At 40.0% G+C, this 20,393-nt stretch overlaps 1 long non-coding RNA gene across 2 annotated transcripts; it reads right to left on the bottom strand.

The window, feature by feature from the left end:
• Positions 1 to 594: 594 nt before the first annotated feature.
• LOC111090175 lies at positions 595 to 17,249 on the bottom strand. Of its 2 annotated transcripts, none has more exons than XR_005371101.1 (3): positions 17,140 to 17,249; positions 16,787 to 16,871; positions 595 to 1,205 (listed from the first exon to the last, which is right to left on the bottom strand). It is a non-coding gene; the product is annotated as an uncharacterized LOC111090175 (long non-coding RNA). The 2 variants fall into 2 exon arrangements; XR_005371100.1 differs by lacking the exon at positions 595 to 1,205 and adding an exon at positions 15,376 to 15,421.
• Between the last annotated feature and the right edge of the window lie 3,144 nt (positions 17,250 to 20,393).

The raw sequence follows: 20,393 nt of genomic DNA, 5'->3' as shown, positions 1-20,393 counted from the left end.
CACTAGGAAAGTTACAGAAGCATGCAAAGAAAGTTAAGAGAAAGAAAGCAAATATTCAACCTCTAACTTCAAAATGGCATTCTGAAGTAAGGAGATAGACTTGAAAACCAAAATCTGTTGAGGGAGATTAGATTTTCTAAATGTCTTCCTCAATAATAGGGAGAACCCAGCAGCCCAGCCAGGGTGGCTCAGCAGGTTAGTGCTGCCTTCAGCCCAGGGTGTGATCCTGGAGACTTGGGATGGAGTCCCATATCAGGTTCCCTGCATGGGAACCTCTTCTCCCTCTTCTTGTGTCTCTGCCTGCTTCTCCCTCTGCTTGTGTCTCTGCCTCTCTCTCTGTGTCTCTCGTGAGTAAATAAAAGTCTTTAAAAAAAAGAAATAGGGAGAACCGAATCTACGGGACTCAGGGACTATGTTTCCTGGTGTCGAAAGTATCTGGGTTATGAAGGACATCGCCCTAGGGTAGGAGGACAGTAGCACCTACTGAGAGGAAAAGAGACCGAAGCCCAACCTGTCTGATCCAGAAGGGCTTGAGGAAGGGACAGGAGACAAAGGGAAAGCAAAGAAGGCAAAAGCCAGAATATTCATCCACACTTTACTCTTTTCACCTTACCTGCAGGTGGGGTATTTAGAAACATCAGTCTGAGTAAAGTAAAGGTTTTCTCTGCTTCCCCTGCCTTAGCCTTGGCATCTCTGAAATGGCCCAGGAGTAATACTCAGGTGATGGCCGTGGAAGAAAGGTAGATAAATAGCTTTGAGGCATTCCTCTTGCCTCTTCCCATGGTCTAAGGTGGCCCAGAGGGGATCCAGAAACTCTAGGGCTAGAGGCCTCACAGAGGCCTGGCATTAAGACAGAGAAGCTGATAAAGGCAGCATCTTTTAAGACGTGGAACAAATATTCAGAATCATGGGTGGTGGGTGTAGTTCCTTGTGGACATGGATGAAGATCACTCAAAGGAGAACAAGCAGAGGCTATTTATCAGAGCTTGCTGTAGCAAGAAGTCAGCTACTGTCACTTGCGTTTTTGCAAAGCCTAGAAGACAAACCTAGGAGTGGGGAAGTTTTATAGTGGGGGAAAAAGGGAAGGCTTCAAGTATTCCCTAATTGGAAGCTGTGAGCTTGGGGATGCCGTAGGCAGACTAACTAGAAGAAACGCATCACATGTGATTGGCTAGGAGTCCACATTTGGCTTTCTCTGGTCGGTCCTAAGTTGGAAGCAGAGACAAAAATTAGAGAAGCTGTCAGTTATTAATCAAGCCCTGGCCATTTGGGGCGGAATCTTTAGGAAGCTTTTTTTTTTTTTTTTTTTTTTTTTTACATATTCTTTTTAATTGGAGTTCAATTTGTCAACATATAGCATAACACCCAGTGATCCCATCAAGTGCCCCCCTCAGTGCCCGTCACCCAGTCACCCCCACCCTCCACCCACCTCCCTTTCCACCACCCCTTGTTCGTTTCCCAGGGTTAGGAGTCTCTCATGTTCTGTCTCCCTTTCTGATATTTCCCACTCAGTTTTCTCCTTTCCCCTTTATTCCCTTTCACTATTTTTTATATTCACCAAATGAATGAGACCATATAATGTTTGTCCTTCTCTGATTGACTTATTTCACTCAGCATAATACCCTCCAGTTCCATCCATGGAAGCTTTTTTTTTTGCCTCCTGGATTATTATTAGAGATAGCAGTCTGACCTCCTTCAAGTCTGACTTCTAGCAGACTGGCTTCCTGGGCTGATTATTATATATAGGAAGTTTCCTGGGTGGTTCGTTGCAGGTGGTGGGTCAGAACTCTATTTTTATAAATGGCCTGGCCATTGTCCATTTGTGTGTTCTGTCTCTCAGCCTCAACTCTGAAAGGCACATAGGACCAGTCATGTCTTCTGGTCATGAGTTTGGATGAGCAGTAATCCACCTCTCCCCAGCAGAGATCAGTGAAGAGACAGTGGAAGAGAGAACACCCCTCTTTAGCCAATATAAGACTATCATGTGGAACAGTTCCTTTTCAGAGAGGGAAACACCATAGGGTTGGCAAAATTGTTACAGAGACTCTGCAGAGGACAGACCACCCCTCTGCATGCCCCTCCACCTCTGCCCACCACCCCCTTTCAGCCATTGGGGTCCTGCTGTTTGCCTGCCTCTTTTAGCCCAAAGGAAGGACTGATGTTGGTCATTTGTACTTTTTTTTTAAGACTTTATTTATTTATTCATGAGAGACACACAGAAAGAAGCAGAGACACAGGCAGAGGGAGAAGCAGGCTCCCTGCAAGGAGCCCAATGCAAGACCCAATCCTGGACCCCAGGATCATGTCCAGAGCCAAAGGCAGATGCTCAACCCCTGAGCCACTCAGGCATCCTGGTCGTTTGTATTTTATTTCAAATTAGGGTAGGCATTGTCCTTAATAATTATCTATATACTGTTTACTATTTGTTATTTTATAATTATTATTTAGTTATGAAACAGGAAGTTTGTTGTTTTTATTTGTTTTTTAAACAGGAGGTTTTATATCATTTTAAAGCTATGGGTCTTTTTTCAGAGCTCCTGAAATCATCATACACAAGCAATCATCAGGCTCCTTGCTAATTTATTGGGTTGACCCTTATGAAATTGCTGATATTCAATAGTATTTGTCCCACAAAATAGCAATTGCACAGAATCCAACTGAAAAACAAACTAGTGTCATGAGTCTTACTTCTAGGAACCTACTGGGTAACTAGAAAATACTTTTAAAAAATCATAAGACCAATTTAAAATGTTCACTTTTACTTAAGAAAATTGCCGATATGTTGCATCCCTTCCCCCTTCAAAAACACACACAATGGTGACTGACTGCTCCTATTATTTGCTGAAAGTGTGGAGGGAGAAACTAAAAGCACATCCCTTTCTAATTCAGCAGCAGGACTTAACCATTACAGGGGAACAATTTTCTGAACCATATTTTACTTCTTTCATTTATCCACTCTGGAGTAGGAACCTTTTTTTAGGCCTCAGAGTGATACATTTGAATTTCTCTTCAGGATGTGATAATGAATAAAATTAAATGTAATCTCCTCTGCAGAGAGCTGGCGAAGGGAAGGCAGAGGGAGGTTGGAAACCGCGTTGTTAGCCTGTAAAGAAATATAGATGCCAATATTAAGTAAACCACAAGTAGTTACACGTTCCTCCCTGGCTATCAATTAAGGGGAAGCCATCACAACTCCCTGATGTTGAAAAGTGGGCTTGTCATTGATTTTCTAATGTGCTGGTGGAAATTTTGTCAGCCACTGTCAATTTAAAGCCCCATGTAATTACACTTCTTGCAAGAGAGATTCTGATTGTATTTTCTGTGCCAAAGCCTTGTCCCCAAATACTGTTTCATGGTAAATCAAAGGGAAGGCTGCAGCAATTGGTATCACAAGGACCACATAAAGCTCCCTGAAGAATTTTTCTTTAATTAATGAATTAGACACTATATCCCTCCGATGGAGACCATCTCAGTCATTTCTCTTTCCTACTGGAGTGAAAACCTTTCACATGTGGGACAAGTTCAAGGTCAGGGAGTACTGTCAGTGAAATTCCTGAAGCAAAAGAGCTGTCTGCGAGATTACATCACATTTTTCTTTATAGATAATAAGGATACTCCGTTGACATAATGATGAAGTTTCGATTTCTCTGGACCCTGATTGTTTCAGAGATCACACTTAGCATAGACTACCATTTCTTCCACTCCCTTGATATTTAAAAGCAGTCTTATGATGTATTAGGTTGTTAGTTTTCCTAATTTCTCTTACATTGTGAATCCAGTGAGAAAAGCCATGTGCTCCACCCCAGAGCACCCATTTCAACGCTGGCCGTAATACATATCTGTTGAGTAATAAGTGGATCTTCACCTACACAAGTAGGACTCCATGCAAGTCTAAGAACCCAGGATAGACCACAAGTTAGCACTGTTGCTGAAAGGTATTGATTTGAACCCTGAATTCAAATTCTAGGCATTAAAGTTTGATATTTTTCTCACGATAATGGGGGATGTTGAGAAGCAAGTAGGAAGAAAGCCATTCTATGCATGGACATTAAAGAGAAGCACACAGGGGCCTCAGCCAAGGTTAGATGATTTTCAAGTGCAAGAGCCAAAGGAAAGCAGATAACTAGCACAGTCTCCTGTGTCCTCAGAAAGGAGCCCTGGGGTTCTGGCCTTTCTATGTCTCTCCCACTCACAATGCCTGCTGTGTGCTACAAAACGGATTTTGCTCTGGCCCCTTGGCAAGATCTCTGCACTCTGAATTCTCTAATAATGTCTCTACAAGATTTCTGTACACCAAAAAAATATAAAACCAAAGATATCACAGGAACAGTTAGAAAAACCTCACCCTCAGCTTCACCTCTGGGGGCCAAACATTCATTTTGAGAGTTTGGTGCTGAAAAAAAAAAAAAAAAAAAAAAAAATCATGTAAATCAAAAACAAAACAAACAAAGCCAGCCCCTTGATTCTTTGTTCCTGTTTGTTCTCTTTGTTTGAAATGAAAATTTCACCTTGGAAATTGGGAACAAAGCAAATGGCCAGAAAACATAAAATTCTACACACACACACACGCACAGCCCCCCACCCCCCGGCCCCGTCTGCTTCTGGCACTGAGCCTCCCTCCACTGCCCATTGCTGCATCTGCCAGATAACCCATTACAGGCATAAAAACCTCCAAACCCTGGCAAATACATCATTCTGAAAGCTGGGGCTTCCCGAGGGTAACTTCAGAGATTATCAGTCAGGCAGAAATGTTAACATCCATTTTCCCATCGTTGTGAAGGCTTTTGTTGATGCAGGGTTTGTGTGTGTGTGTGTGTGTGTGTGTGTGTGTGTGTGTGTCTGTGTTTTCTTTGCAGGAAAGGCACAATGCCCTGCATTATGGGAACATTTTATGCAAAGCAGTTAGACTGTGTGAAGCTGCTCTGTGTTGGTCACTGTCCCCCAAGTAAACACCCATTCTGGAGGGATTGGAGTCCAGTGCAGTCACCTCACATTAAAGGGTTGACACGCCTTGTCTCCACTCCCAGGTGAAAGGATCAGGCTTTGAGCCAACTGAGCTCCCGGTGGTGGCCCAGGCAAGGGGAGGCTCTACCCAACAGCAGGCAAGGGAAGCTTCCCCATCTCCACTCCTGAGACTGAAAAGCAGATGAGACCCTGGGTCAGTTGAACACTAGGAATCACGGGATTTCTGAGCTAGCAGCAACATCTCAATTCATCTACTTTTGTTCACAGAAAAACTGAAGCCTAAAAAGGGGATGGGGCTTGTCCAAGGCCAGAGGGCCCATTCATAGTGAATCAGAATCTAGACTGACTGGGCCGCATACAGTCTATAATCGTTCCTTTCCTTAATTAGTAAAAATACTAAGGCTGGATCCCTGTGCAGGGTTCTGAAGAGCTAATAGTAAATAAGCTACAACCTATGCCTGCAAAAGACACTCACAGTCCAGAAGGGGAGGCAGAAGTAAAGGGATGCATTGAACAACCTCAATGCCTCATATCAGGGAAGTGGTTAAATCAATTGTGGTACACCCATACTGTGGAATAATAGGCCATTGTGAAAGCAGTCCTAGGCAGAGCTACAGTACTGGTGTGGAAAGATCTCTAGGTGGTATTGCTAGGTGAAAAAAGCAAAGTCTGTGTTTTTCAAATGTAAAATGAAAGGTTTAAATTTTATCAGTTGTTTTTCCAGCCTTTTAAAAAATTATAGTAAAGTACATATAACATAAAATTTACCATTTGAGCCATTTTTAAGTATACAAACCAATGGTATTAAGCATATTCACATTATTGTGCAACCATCACCACTATCCATCTCCAGAACTTGTTTCATCTCCCCAGATAGAAACTTTGTACCCATTAAACATTAATGCCCCATTTCCCCTCATTGTAGCCCCTGGAAACCACCATTCTAGTTTCTGCCTCTATAAATTTTTTTTTTTAAGATTTTATGTATTTATTTGAGAGAGAGAAAATACAAATGGGGAGGGACAGAAGGAGAGAATCTCAAGCAAACTCCACACTGAGTGCAGAGCCCAACGTGGGGCTCAATCTCACAACCCTGAGACCATGACCTGAGCCAAAATCAAAAGTCCAATGCCCAACTAACTGAGCTACCCAAACATCCCTGTCTCTCTGAATTTGACTACTCTAGGTGCCTCATATAAGTGGGACCATAAGTATTTGTCCCTTTGTGACTGGCTTATTTCACTTGACATAATGTATTCAAGGTTCATCCAAGGTTGTAGCATGTGTCAGAATTTCACTCCTTTTTAAGGCTGGATACTATTCCATTGTACACACATTCCACATGTTATCTAGTCATCTGTCAACACTTTGGGTTGCTTCTATCTCTTGGCTATTGTGAATAATGCTGTAATGAACACGGATGCACAAATATCTCTTCAAGTCTCTGCTCAAATTATTTTGGTTATACACCCAGATGTGGAATTGCTGGATCATATGGTAATTCTATTTTTAACTTTTTGAGGAATCTTTGTACTGTTTTCCAGAGTGGCTGCACCATTTTACATTCCTACCAACAGTGCACAAGGGTTCCAGTCTCTTAAAGTCCTTGCCAACACTTATTATTTTCTGTTTTTCATGTTGTCATAGCCATTCTAATGGATGTGAAGTGATATTTTACTGTAGTTTTGATTTGCATTTCCCTAGTGATTGTTGATGTTCAGCATCCTTTCATATGCAAATTGGCAACTTTTAGATCTTCTTTGGTGAAATGTCTGTTCAGGTCTTTTGTCCATATTTTAATTGGGTTAATTATTCTTTTGTTGTTGAAGTCCAACCTTTTAAAAAACTGTGGAAACTACTATCTTTAATGAAATTGTGTATCTAAGCCCAATATACAACATAGGAAAAGACAGTGCAACTCTGGTTGGTTTGGATTAATGTGGAAGGCCTAGAGCTCTCCACCTTTCTAGGAGATTCTCGTCCTGACTCTGCCCCTTCCGTCCCACTGGCACCTCCCACCAGCAGGAGATGGCCTCTGGGACACCTCCATGCAAACCTCAGTGCTCACAGAACTGAGAAAGTTTGAAAACCACTAGACTAGATAACCTCTAGGTTATCTCTCAGTTAACAGGCTGTGTTTATGTGGAAAAACTGCCAAAGTTTAATTTACATAAGAGAAGAAGCTATTTAAAGTAAGGGAACTTTCACCAATACTTACTTTTTCAGAGGGTTTGATGTGATGTTAACTTCCTGCCAGGAAGACAGGAAGTTTATCTCATAGGTCAGATTGATCCAATATTTTTATGAAACTCTGTGAAGGTTTTATTCATGTGTTACCATCCAGTAGTGAATCTGAATCCATATCCTATCCTTTGGAGCATAATGCTTGGGTAAGTCTGTTTGCAAAGTTCTTAGAAAATAATACACTCCTAGAAGTATCCCTGTAGTACATGGATGGCAGATTTTTCTTAATTTCTTCTCCCTTCCCTATATTCACTCTTTCTCCCCTTGCAATATGACTTTGGGGCTCCCTCCGTTAAGACGTAGAGTCTGTTTTTCCATTCCTATGTCTAGGCTGGCCTTGTCATTTGCTTTGATCAAAAGAAAGAAGTGGAGACTATGTTGGATCAGTTCTGAAATTCATTTCTACTCTTATTCTTAGAATCTTGTCCAGAGACCATGAAAACAAGTCTGACCTAACCTGATAATGAGAAACAAGTGGTTCTATTACCTTGTTGCCCCAGTAAACATCCATCCAATGGCCACACATGTCACTAAAGCATCCTAACCAATCTAGCCCAAGCTGCCCTACCCACTGACACAGATATATGAGGGAGCCCAGTACAGATCAATAGAATTGCCCAATTGGCACAGAGCCCCATGAGTACAGATGAATGTTCCTTGTTCGACATTGCTGAGATATTGGGCGGTTTATTACATGGTGATACCTAACTGATATTATCATCAACTGCTTCTTATAATAAAACCTAAAGTGACAGAGATGATGGTGCAGGAGAGATAGTAATTCTGAGACTCTTTTGAATCCCCTACAACCTAAATCTTTCTCTTAGTTTCTTACTCTTTCGCTATCCAAAAGAAAACACTACAAGTTGAGTTCAAGAGAATTTCTGCAAACTACAAAAGGACCTGGAGAAAATGTTGCATTTCAAAATTCTCAGAGAAGGATAGAAACAAGTATTTGCACCTACCAAGGAAGCATGGAGGGGAGGGATTTGGTCCCCTAATGCTATGTTCTTGCATTTGATAAGCCACATTTGTATATGATATCCTTAAGCTTCACCAACATCATCTGTAGTCATTTCAGAAACAACATGCATTTGTTTCTATTTGACTATAAAATGCTAAAAACAAAACCAAAAAAGTAAGCAGAATAACATTATATCTAATGCTCTTTCCACATTAGAGAGCAGAGGGTCACAGCTGAATCCCAATTATGTGCTATCCCTGCAAAAGGGACTGAGAATCCTGAAATATGTCCTCTCTGTGGAGCAAACAAGGGGCTAGCCTCCTCTGTGTCAGGAGTCGCCCTGCAGTCATTACCATGGTTAATTACAGGCCAACTCTCCCCAGCGTCAGATGTTCATGACAGCTCAGCCTTCTGGCTCCCATCTTCCCAAAGGCTGGGAGGTCTTTTTGAGAGAGCTAAGCAGGAAAGAAGGAAAATGAGACTAATTTATGCAAATGTATGCCACATAAATCAGATTGTGTCTGCCAGATAGTACAAATCTCAGACTTTCCCACTCGGCACAGAGAGTTCCAGACACATCAGTTCTTTAGTTTGGTGGCAGCGCACCTGGGTCACCAACTAGGTTTTGCCACAGCAATTTGTTTCTTTACCTTCAAAGAATAAACAAGCACCATTCAGTCTAACATACAACTTAAATAAGTAAATCCATAAAGGGAGCTTCAGTGTCTGGAATGCACCAGACCTGCAGAAAGTCAGAACATTTTAACTTAAGATAAAGTAGAATAAGAAAGAATTTTAAAGAAGAGTTTGAAAAAGGAGATGAAAGCTTGGTCAACATTGACAAATATCTCAGGGATGTGGGAGATCAGAGAAACCCAAAAGAAGCAATTATTTTTTGCAAACTTTGTGAGCTCAGTGGCAGCAAAATAATGGTGATGGGAGCCCAATGAGAGTAGCTTTAGGAATGAGCAGGAATTGAGTAAAGATAGTGGGTGTGTTTATAGGAAATTGAGGTAGGAGAGATAAGAAATGCAGATGTGGTTTAAGGGGCAGGAGAGGTCAAGGAAAGGATTGTTTTTGGTTAGCAGGATAATGAATTGCAGAAGCATGACTAACCCAGAGCAGCTAGCTGAGATTAGCTGCACCAGAGAGAATAAGGGCAGAATATTGTCCCAAAATAGGCAAAAAGAGACAGGATTCAGACTGTGTTTAAGATAGAACAGGTTTAAAACTTATACTTCAGGTGTTTAAATGTGCAACTTTTATCTCCTTGTCTGTCATGGAACCTAATTTAGCTTATTAGCCATTTCAACTCAGGATCTTTGTTACTTTTAGTGGGATTCTGATACTCCCCCATCAACCAGCAGAGTGTAGAGCTACCAATTCTCAGGCAACCTCTAGTCATCAAACTCCAACCATTTCCCTTTCATCCTCCCTTTTAGGCCAGCTGTGGAAACTTTCATGGCCATTCCTAGTGGAGCAGATGCTGCTCTTTGAGTTTGGGGTAAGACATACTTATAGTCTTAATGCTTTTATTATTTAAAAATACCAAAAATAACTAACTATGAATTCACTCAAGAAACTACAGCAGAAACCCCTAAATAAATAAAGAGTAGGCTAGAAATAGACATTAGTTTAAAAAAAAAAAAAAAAAGGGCAGCCATTATGTTCACTATTAATTCTCATGGTCTTCCCTCAAATCCCACTCAGTAACTCTGGAGGCCCTCATCCTTCCTCTTCTAGAAAGGCACGTCTCTGTTGGCATCTCATCAACTGTCATGGCATGTCAGTAACTGTAGAGTGCCTGAGATCTTACTCTCCTTGCAAGCTAACAAGTTAACCCAACCTAGTTGGCAGAAGACATGAAACTCCTGGGTCAGAGACAAAGAACTTTATTACAGCAATAGCAATAGCTAGAGCATTAGTATGTTCTTGCTCCGATTCTCCAAATCCCAAATTCCAGAGTGACATGAAGAGAGCCAGGTGTCCCCTTCACATGCCAGTGGATTGAGTTATGAGAGAGGAACCCTGAGTTTAGGGCCAAATCTTTTATCATGGGCAGTAAGCATGCCTGCCATTTGTTCTGTAGGGAGATATTATCTCTATCTTTCAAAACTGTTTCCTGTACAAACAGCCTGGAAAACATATTCTAGAACAAATGCAGCCAGTGCCTCTGCTTAGAAACTGTAAAGAACTGCAAAAAATCCATGGAGAAGTGTCTCCTACCAGAGTGGGTCCCTTCTGTAGTTTTCAGTAAACCTATAGAATGTTTCCAATTATATTGTTTCATCATTTCACTAAGAACTGGGGAGAAAGAAAGAGCCAAGTGTGTGTTTGGAATGTCATCTTTGTCTCTAAAATCCTAAAATTTGCCTGAAACTTGCTATAACCATGTTTTGCTCTCATAACAAGAAAATTAAACTTAATTTATTTTAAAAAGAAATTGTTTTCATTATGTATATGATAGACTTTGACATGTTATTCAGGTTTTACCATTTCTTTCATTCTGTGTAGTTGTGATTGCATTTTATCCACATGGCCCTAGTGAACATTACCCACCATGTCTACTGCTAGAGGTGGAGGTTGAGAGAAGTGGCCTCTGAGATTAGAAATGTCATATGAAAATATAGTAGCCTTGCCAGTCATGTTATGGGAACTACTGTGTCAGCTATCCCCATTCGAACCAAAATTCTATAGGAGGAGAAAAGTTTCTCTCAGACAGTAGAAGAGTAGCACTGATTTCTGGAGATGGAGAAAGGCAAATCTCTGCTTTGCTCAAGCTACCCTTTCACATTTCTAATATGGCAAAATTTTGACTTAAAGAAAAAAAGTGTGGGACACCTGGGTAGCTAAAGTCAGATAAGCATCTGTGTTTGGCTCAGGTCATGATCCTGGAGTCTCAGGATTGAGCCCTTCATCAGGCTTCTTGCTCAGTGGAGAGTCTGCTTGTCCCTCTCCCTCTGCTCTTCCCCTCACTCATGCTCTCTCTCTTTCTCACTTTCTCTCAAATAAATAAATAAAATCTTTTTTAAAAAATTTAAAGAGAAAAAGTGGTTACGTCTCCATCATTCCTTCCAAAACCATCTTCAATGGTTACTTCTCCAACATACCCGGAATGTTAGTTTCTCTTAGTTCCCATATCCAACCCTCCTTTTTTTTTTTTTTCTATATCGTTTTAGTTGGCCTTATCTATTCCAGGGAAAACAATTACCTTAGAGATTACTAGTGTACCAATGTAGCTGTTCCCCAGAACAAGAGACCCATATATTGATTTTCCCAAGTCACTCCTAGATCAGATGATATACCAGGGTTTAGGTTGGTTTTATGATTTGCTAAAGGTTATGTCATATAGCCCTCTCTTAGATAAGAGGAATTAATCTTTTATGTATGAACTTTGGCACACAATGGGCCTTTCATAAATATTTATTGAATGAGTGAATGAGCTAGATAAGAAATAAGGGACCTAGGATGATAATGGTTAATGACCATGTCTTTACTTGTATATAGTGCTTTTATATAGTATAATTGGCAATGAACTGTCCTCATACACATAAATATCACTGCTCCACTATTAATGCAGTTCTTTCCTCCCATGCTGGTGATGATTTGTAGTAAGTGATCTACCATTATTCTTTTGTCTGGTCCTCCTTGTAAAATGAATGGCACATACCAGTGGCCCAATAATGGAAGCTTCTACCTCCATGCTTCTTTCTTCTTAAGGTTTCCTTATACCTCTCACTCTTACTCTCCTTACACATACCAATTCAGTGGAGGACAGGGTAGTCTGGTTATGAAATTAACTCTGTTATATGAGGACTGAAATCCAGACCTCATGTGTATAATGCTTGTAACCAGTGGAGAGATGATAAATCTTTGTACTGTTAGCTAAATGTTCAGCTTTACATTATCTACAATAGCCAAATATTGGAATCAGCCCAAGTGTCTAACAACTGATTCGTGGATAAAGAAGATGTGGCATATATACACAAAGGAATATTACTCACCCATAAAAAGAATGAAATCTTGCCATTTGAAAGGACATGGATAGAGCTAGAAAGTATTATGTTAAGTGAAATAAGTCAGAGAAAGACAAATACCATGTGATTTCACTCACATGTGGAATTTAAGAAATGAAACAAAGAGCAAAGGGGGAAGAAAGAGAGAAGCAAATGAAGAAACAGACTCTTAACTATCTATAGGCAACAAACTGATGGTTATCAGAGGTGGGGGGGGGAGGGATGGGTGAGATAGGTGATAGGGATTAAGGAGGGCACTTGTGATGAGCACCAGGTGATGTATGGAGGTGTTGAATCACTATATTGTACAGCTGAAACTAATATTACCCTGTGTGTTAACTGGAATTTAAATAAAAACTTTTTTAAAAGAAAAAAAATTTTTTTAAAGTCAAACTCATAGAGATATAGAATAATGGTGGTTGTTAGGGACTGGGGGTAGGGGAAATTGAGAGCTTTGGTCAGTGGTAAAAACTTTCAGTTCAAAGATGATGGCTTCTGGAGATCTAATGTGCAAAGTGATGGCTATAGCTAACAATGCTTATTATAAACTTGAAAGCTGTTAGGAGTCTAGATCTGAAATGTTTTAACCAATAAAATAATGGAAATCATGTGGAAAAAAAACAGCTTGAATGAACATGCTTTGGGAAGGGGCTCCCAGAGCTAGACAGGTAAGTAACTTTTTTACTTACAGTGAAATTTTTGAGCTTTATATGCATCATCAATTGTAAGGAAAATCTTGAAATATCACTGCAACCACCTCGATTTTCTTAATGTGTCTATCATATATCAGGCAGAGGGGAGGGGTTAGGTGGCAGAGAATGTAATGAAATTGAAGCATGCATGCAATGTTTGCATCTTCTGCCTCAGAAGTCTGTGTCTCTTTTGGCCAAAATTACTCTCAGAAAATATGAGTCCCCTGTAGTCAGCTTAAAGGCTTCCTGGAATGTCATGACTAAAAATGAATCAAATTCCTGGCTAATTTCCTTCAAGACAAGACAATACAAGATGATATTACCCTGCTTGCTTCTGCCTGGAGCTCCTCCTATCTAAAAATAAATAAGCATCTTTAACATGAAAGAAATCCTAAGCCTTTAAAGAAATCTTGACTTCACTGGTTACATGAAACTCTTGTGTGCATACAATAGGCTATATTTGTCCTCACTTTGTCATGGTTTTAGGCGCTTCTAGGCATAACAAAGAGACATCTTGCTTAAATTACTAAGGTTCTGTGCTTTTAGGAGACACTGGAATTAGGAACAAGGCGCCTCAGCCAGACTCTCCCCATTCCCTGTGAGCATGCTCGCAGCCTCCAGACAAGCCAGCTACTCCAAATGAATTTCAATTATTTGAGAAACTAAGTTGGGTTGATTGCCACCTCTTCACTGTTTTGTGCTCAAGCCTTAATTGTGAGGTTTACCTTTTCTTTTTCTATTTCATTTTTCTATATTTTATAGAAATATAAAAATACAGAAAACATTTTCTGTGTGTGTGTGTATATATATATATAATACATATTTTTCTATAGTTGTATATATTAATGAATTCTTCCTTCAATTAATTTGTCATTCATTTTGGGAAGCAAGTTCGTAAATGTATCAAAAGTCATAAACTGTTCAAAGCTTTCCTCCCGGTAAATCCATGCTTGAGAATCTTTCCTAAACAAAGCACCCTAAACATCTAAAACTTTATTATAGTATGATGACATTGAAAAGGAGCCAAATGTTCAAGAAGAAGGTTCTAATTAAATAAAGCATAATCATATTTACAAAGGGTTTTTAATAATATTGGCAAATGTCTGTTATTCTATTAACTCAAAAACTGGATGCAAAATTATATTTTCATATAATCATAGTATACACAGTGCAAGCACAGTCCTGACACATAGTAAGCATTTCATAAATATTTATGAAATGAATAAAGGAATGAATCACAATTATGTTGAAAAGATTCTTGTGTAGAAAAAGAGACTGAAAAAAAAAAAAAAAGAAAGAAAAAGAGACCGAAGCAATATTTACACCCTGATATGGTTGTCTTTAGATGATGGAGCTAGGCATGATTTTTTTTTCTGTATCTTAAAAGTTATAATTTTTAAAAAAGTTATTATAGTTAACACCTAGTGTTTTCATAACAGGAAAATTAAAATTCATTTTATAAAAGAAACATGTTCAAGAACATATTCTGAAAAGTTTAATACAGAGGAGAAATTCAGCTATATATTTAGGCTTTCATTATCTTACAATTTTAAATGAATATGGTCTATAACTTTCCTATCTAAAGTAGTATTTCAGATACTAGTTGAGAAATATACATGACATGATGTCATTTATTCTTTATCATCATAATCAAACTACCCTTTATTGAGTACCTAATTTGAATCAGGTGCCAAGATAACATTGTACACCATTGTTGTGTGGGTCTCAGCCTATTAATAGTGATGCCATCAGCTCAAAATGCTTGAGACACTCCCTTGGGCCCATACTGCCTATAGCATAGCAGCCCCGACTGACACTTTCCACCAGAGCCAATGATGTGGCTGGACTGGTTCTTGTGGTTCTTATCATGATCACAGACACACCCAAGCAAAAACTGTCAGGAAACTGCGAAGAACAAGATTTATTACATACAGCTCCTGGAGAGTACATGGCATGCCCAAAGGCCACACAACAAGGTCACAGGTAGAAGGGAACGCAAACCAGCATCCTGTCTTTTTTAGGGTTAAGGGAGAGGTGCCTAGGGTTTCTAGGTCTCACTCTTTATTTGCAAATTTAAAGCATAAGAGCAGGAATTAGGGAGCGAGAAGAAGAGAGGGTCACTCAAGTAATCAGTTATCCAGGTTAGTTACCCAGGGCTTTCTAACAGGGCAGCTTCTTGGAGGCTGGGGGCGGGGACCGGGGTCAGAAGTGGCCTGGTTAATTATCTAGATGTTTGGCTAGTAGCTGTGTCCTGCAGCTGGCAGTGTGTTTATTCAGGATGGGTGTCTTGGAAATGGATGCTGTGGCAATCAAAAGTTTAATGTCAGGCATTTCACAGCAACCATTTGATTTCATTTTATTTTTATTTTATTCCTTCATTTAAAACATTTTTTGAGGGGAACCTGGGTGGCTCAGTCGGTTGAGTGTCTGCCTTCGGCTCAGGTCATGATCCCAGGGTCCTGGGATGGAGCTCCATGTTGGGATCCCTGCTTGGCCCAGAGTCTGCTTCTCCTTCTGCCTCCTGTTCCCCCGCCTGTGCTCTATGTCAAATAAATACATAAAATCTTAAAATAAGTAAGTAAATAAATAAATAAAACCTTTTTTTGAGCACCTACTAAACACAAGACACTGTTTTAAACACAAGAATATAAAGTTGAAAACAAAGAACCTTTACCGTAAAGGAAACTATAAAGACATTTGACCGTCTTCAAGGACAGCAGTGCTATGTGTACATAGCAGACATTTGTAAGGGAAGAAAGCCCTTCCCTATTAGAGGAAGGGCTAATGACTAAGCTGAAACGGTAGGCATAAAGCAAAGGCCCTATAGCCTCCAGGCTGGAGGGAGAGAAGGCAAGTCTGGGACTGGAACGACCTAGCTCTTTCAGAAACCACTGGTTGGGTTTCACCAGGTTCCCAAAATTCCCTAACACAGACATTCTAAACATTTTCCATTTTCTAACATATATATGTTTTTGTATTTTCATGCCATCTTACCAACAACATGCTTTTTTACGATCTTTGCTTCCCGTCTAGTAATTCTGTAAACTTCAGTGCATATTCTTAAATGGCTATAAAACACCTGATCTTTTTGAGAATAAAAATGGCCCAGAAACTTGCTTCCATGATGATGGAAAACCCTGACTTTAGACCTTGCTGACAGGTCCCTATTAGATATTTAAACCAAATGGCTCCCTTAAATTAAGGGCCTGGGAGGGAAAAAGGTGGAAGACAAGTGTTTCTGCAGATTCTATCAAACACTGGAGTATAAAGGACCGTCGTTAACTTCTTGAGACCTGAGTTTATATTGACTGCAAAATACATCTATTATTCATCATAGAATTTATTAGTGATAGAATGACACTACCTAACATTTTAAAGAACTATCTGAATGCGAGGCCTCTTCAAAATTCTTTACACAAATTGCCTCCATTAACCACCATACCAACCCCACAGGACAAAAGTTCTTCTAATCCTCATTTTACCAATGGCTAATTGTGAAAATTCCATTCATGTTAACTATTTTCATTAGTCATTTGCTGCCTGCAGTAAACAAAACCAGACATACTATAACAGCTTCTAAAGAAGTGATTTGGTTGCAGGTCAGCTCCAATTTTCTGTTTAAATACTATGGATTCTCCTCAAATTATCAGAATGCACCAGCTCTTAGTTAAGCACTTACACATGGCAAATATAACACACCTTAGGCTAAGGACAAATTAATTGCATTTTAATATACTTACAAAGAATTCTGCCTACAAATACACTATAATAAAAATATTCTTCAATGATCTAGCTTAAAAGGACATGGATCTAAGGAAGTGACCTGAATTTATTTAAATAAGTGCAAAAGGAGGTGGAGGGCATTTCAGAAGGGTTTCCACCACTCCTGTTTGCATAGATTTTACCTGGAGGCCATCCAGTTACTAACTCCGGGCTGTTTTCAGGAACTGCCAGGTACACAGGGTTTAGTCATCTCCTTCTTCCTATTAACTTGATTAAAATGGTTTCCAGGATGAATAAACAAACTCAGGAAGCTGCTATCGTATTATAAGTCACGATACCCACAACTTTGCCATCTAAATAGATAATGTATCTAAGTCACATATTTCTATGAGATGAATTTTAATAGTCCTAACAGAATGGAATTTTTAAGGAGTAGAATCCCCTTTCGGAGTATTACAAACCCTTGAGACCTCCTCCAGTTTATCCTACAGGTAGAGGAAAAAATAATACAGCTCTAAGGGTGCTTAAGCCTTACCCAGAGAATTGCAAGTTCAACAGACAGACAGGAAACTGAAGCCTGGAACTGTAGGAGTCAGTCTGCTATGGAATGAATGGCTGACCAGCTTTGCTTCTTCTTGATTCTCTTCACAATACAGTAATTGATGAAGGAGAATCAGAATCCTAAACTCCCGTAGCAACGTCCTTCTAGAATACTATCTACTAGCTGGTAGGAGACAGAAGATGGAAAGAGGATGTGGAGGCTTCAAACTTGGGCCTGAGAAGGACTTCTGAACAGTTATCTATTCAAAATCAGAAGCCATTTTTCATGGGCGAGTGGGGAAAAAAAAAAAAAAAAAGATACTGGCCTCTTTTTGTTGTTGTTTTTTACAGAATATATGTTCTTAAAGAAGGGATAGGAAATAATAAAACCCACATATGTCAGTGAGGGCCTTCTTCTGTCCCCTTGAGCGCAAGAGTTTTTAAAGATGTGTCTACCCCACCTCTAATCAATGAAAACAAAGAAGTACAATAAAATCTATTTGAGAAATCCTAATAGAACTTTAAAAACATCTTTCCTTTGGGGTGCCTGGGTGGCTCCGTCAGTTGAGCGTCCCACTCTTGGTTTTTGGCTCAGATCATGATCTCATGGGTTGTGGGATCAAGCTCTGAGTTAGGCTCCATGCTCAGTGTGGAGTCTGCATGAGATTCTCCGCCTCTGCCCCCCATGCACAGTGCAGAGACTCTCTTTCAAATAAATGAATAAATCTTTAAAATATCTTTCTTTTTTATAATTTCATTTACTAGGCCTACCTTAAATACCAGGCTAATACATTTGCTGGCCAATAACTAGTAGAATAATGATCACAGGACTTAAGCTGTCCCTTGATATAGGAGCTGGCTGCCTCTACAGATCCTGAGGGATTTGTTGATTGATTAGTGAGTTAAGAAAACTGGTCAGTTCTCAGACTTTTTCACTAAAACAGTAAAATGAAGAAAAACAAATTGGGATTAAAAATCTATTCGCTTTGAAAAGGGATGTGTGCCAGCTACATGCTCCTCACAATGAACTTGTATTGAGTAACTATGGGCAAGACATAGCTGGCCTAAGGCCATTAGACAGATTGTGTCAAGGCCCAGTGTGAGAGGGAGCTGGCCAACCAAATAGTGATGAGAGAAAAGAACAAATACACCATGATGGAGGCAAATGGCAGAGACAGTCCTATACCACAATGAGCTATGGGGCATCGCAATGAGGCATCGCAATGAGGAAGCGTATTCTTACCTTCAAGTTGCTTGTGGGACTTACATGACCTGAGAGAGTTTAGATCCACTTCCTAGCCCCACAAGAAGGGCAAATGAGGTCTAAGTCTGGAACTCATTGTCCCATAACTGCTTAGCGTTTATAGCACCTACAGGTGGTCAATTTGAGGAAAAAAATGGCTAAAAGGGCACTTGTTAGTATATATTATAATAAAATAGGTAGCTGTTAGACGGTGGAGGAGGGTCAGGAATGTAGGCTTCCAACTGAGAAGGTACTTGGGGACAGAAAAACGAAGCAAGCCACTCCATACTGTTAACAGAGTTTTATTCAGTGCCACTGTTGGGTGGACAGAAGACCCATGGCAACTGACTATCTGCCGCACCAGGGCCTCAAGCCTTTTATGGAGCAAAGGGGCAGGGTGGTGAGGTCACAGAGTAGTTATCCTAAAATGGCGCTGTCTGTATACCAGTCATCTCTACTACTTACCTAAAGTAGGACCTTCTTTGTGCCACTTTAGGGAAGATCAGAACAAGCCTTCCCGTATTCCAGTCAGGACATTCGCTAACCTGTACAGGGCCTGGAACAAGTAGCTCTGAGGGATGTCGTTGCACAGGCAGGAACAAGATGGAGGGCCAAAGTTGGAGTCTGTGTGGCCAGCACTCCTACCAAAGCACTAATTGAGACCTTACCTTGTGTGACATATAATCCTAAACTCTTTAAATATATTTTATTTAGCCCCCATAATAATCCTACAAGGTACATACCATTGTCATTTCCATCGCGAGGATGAGTCAACTGAGCCACAGAGACATTAACTTATGTATCACAACTAGCATGATCTCCTTCAAAATCTGCTCTCTAGATGCTCCAACTGCTCTGCATATAATTAAGAATAATGAATACCTAACATGATTAAAATGATAGTATCACAAAGCATCTTATATAACCCAAGGTCTTCTAAGCTTCTTCATACTACTATTTTAAGTAATATTAAATAAAAGAATGTTCTAACACAATCAGAAAAGTCCGATCATCTTCAGATGTTCCTGATCATGGAATTTGAATGATGGTCAAACTACTAATAATATGTGAAAATATGCAGAGGAAGAAGTCAAGGATTGAGGTGTGATTTACTTTTTCCTTAGACAGCCAAGGTAATCTGACAAAACAAAACCATCTAAACTACAAGTCAAGACGTCTGACAAGCTCTTCCTGGCTCCTCTAAAATACAATTTTGGCAGCAACTTTTGACAGGACATCAATTCAAATACATAAATAGAAGGTCACGGATTATTACAAAGAGGACAACGCTGAGCTCAGATATTTCCTATTTAGATCTAAAATAACTAAAAAGTTGTGGTCCCTTTGAAAATGTATGCCTCGTGTGCTCTTAACTTCTCTCTCCATGTCCCTCTGTGAGAAAGCAAATAGCAAGGCGACCCAACCCAATGCGTTGCGGCAGAAGTATTCCTGGTAGAAGGGACGATGACACAAAAGGCTCATGGAAAGAGTATGCATGAAGTTCGAAACTTCAATTGTGGGGTGCAGCTGGCGAGCAGTGTCTGAGAAAGGGTGTGGAAAGTGGAAGCAGAGGTGGCTGTGCGGGATTTTACTCTAGGGCAAGAGGAAGTTATTGAAACATTTCAGTAAATGGTAAGTGCATCGACTATTTCCCAGGCCTGGGTTAGAAGATTCATACAATCATGTTTGCAAAGTCCATCTGCCACCTTTAGACAGGAGTATGAAGGAAATCTCTTCTTCCAGATGGTAAGTGCAAAACATCATCCATAAGGTCTTCAGGAAAGAAACTCCTAGATCTCCTTTTAATTGTGAAGGTGTTCACAGACGTTTCCTCGTGGCAAATCCCAAGAAGCCCAAGTCACAGATCAAAGCTCCATATGTTTTAAACAGCAAATCTCAATTTTGGTAGAATTTCACTTCAAACATGCTTTTGCTCTGTAAAGTGGCAAAACCATCACCTGCTTATGAATTAATTCTTCTGGAACACCTCAAGTCTACCCAGGTAA

This window comes from Canis lupus, chromosome 16, assembly GCF_011100685.1.
Source record: "Canis lupus familiaris isolate Mischka breed German Shepherd chromosome 16, alternate assembly UU_Cfam_GSD_1.0, whole genome shotgun sequence".
Lineage (NCBI taxonomy): Eukaryota > Metazoa > Chordata > Mammalia > Carnivora > Canidae > Canis > Canis lupus.
Note: the sequence above shows the minus strand (reverse complement) of the source record. Positions and strands in the feature narration are given on the sequence as shown.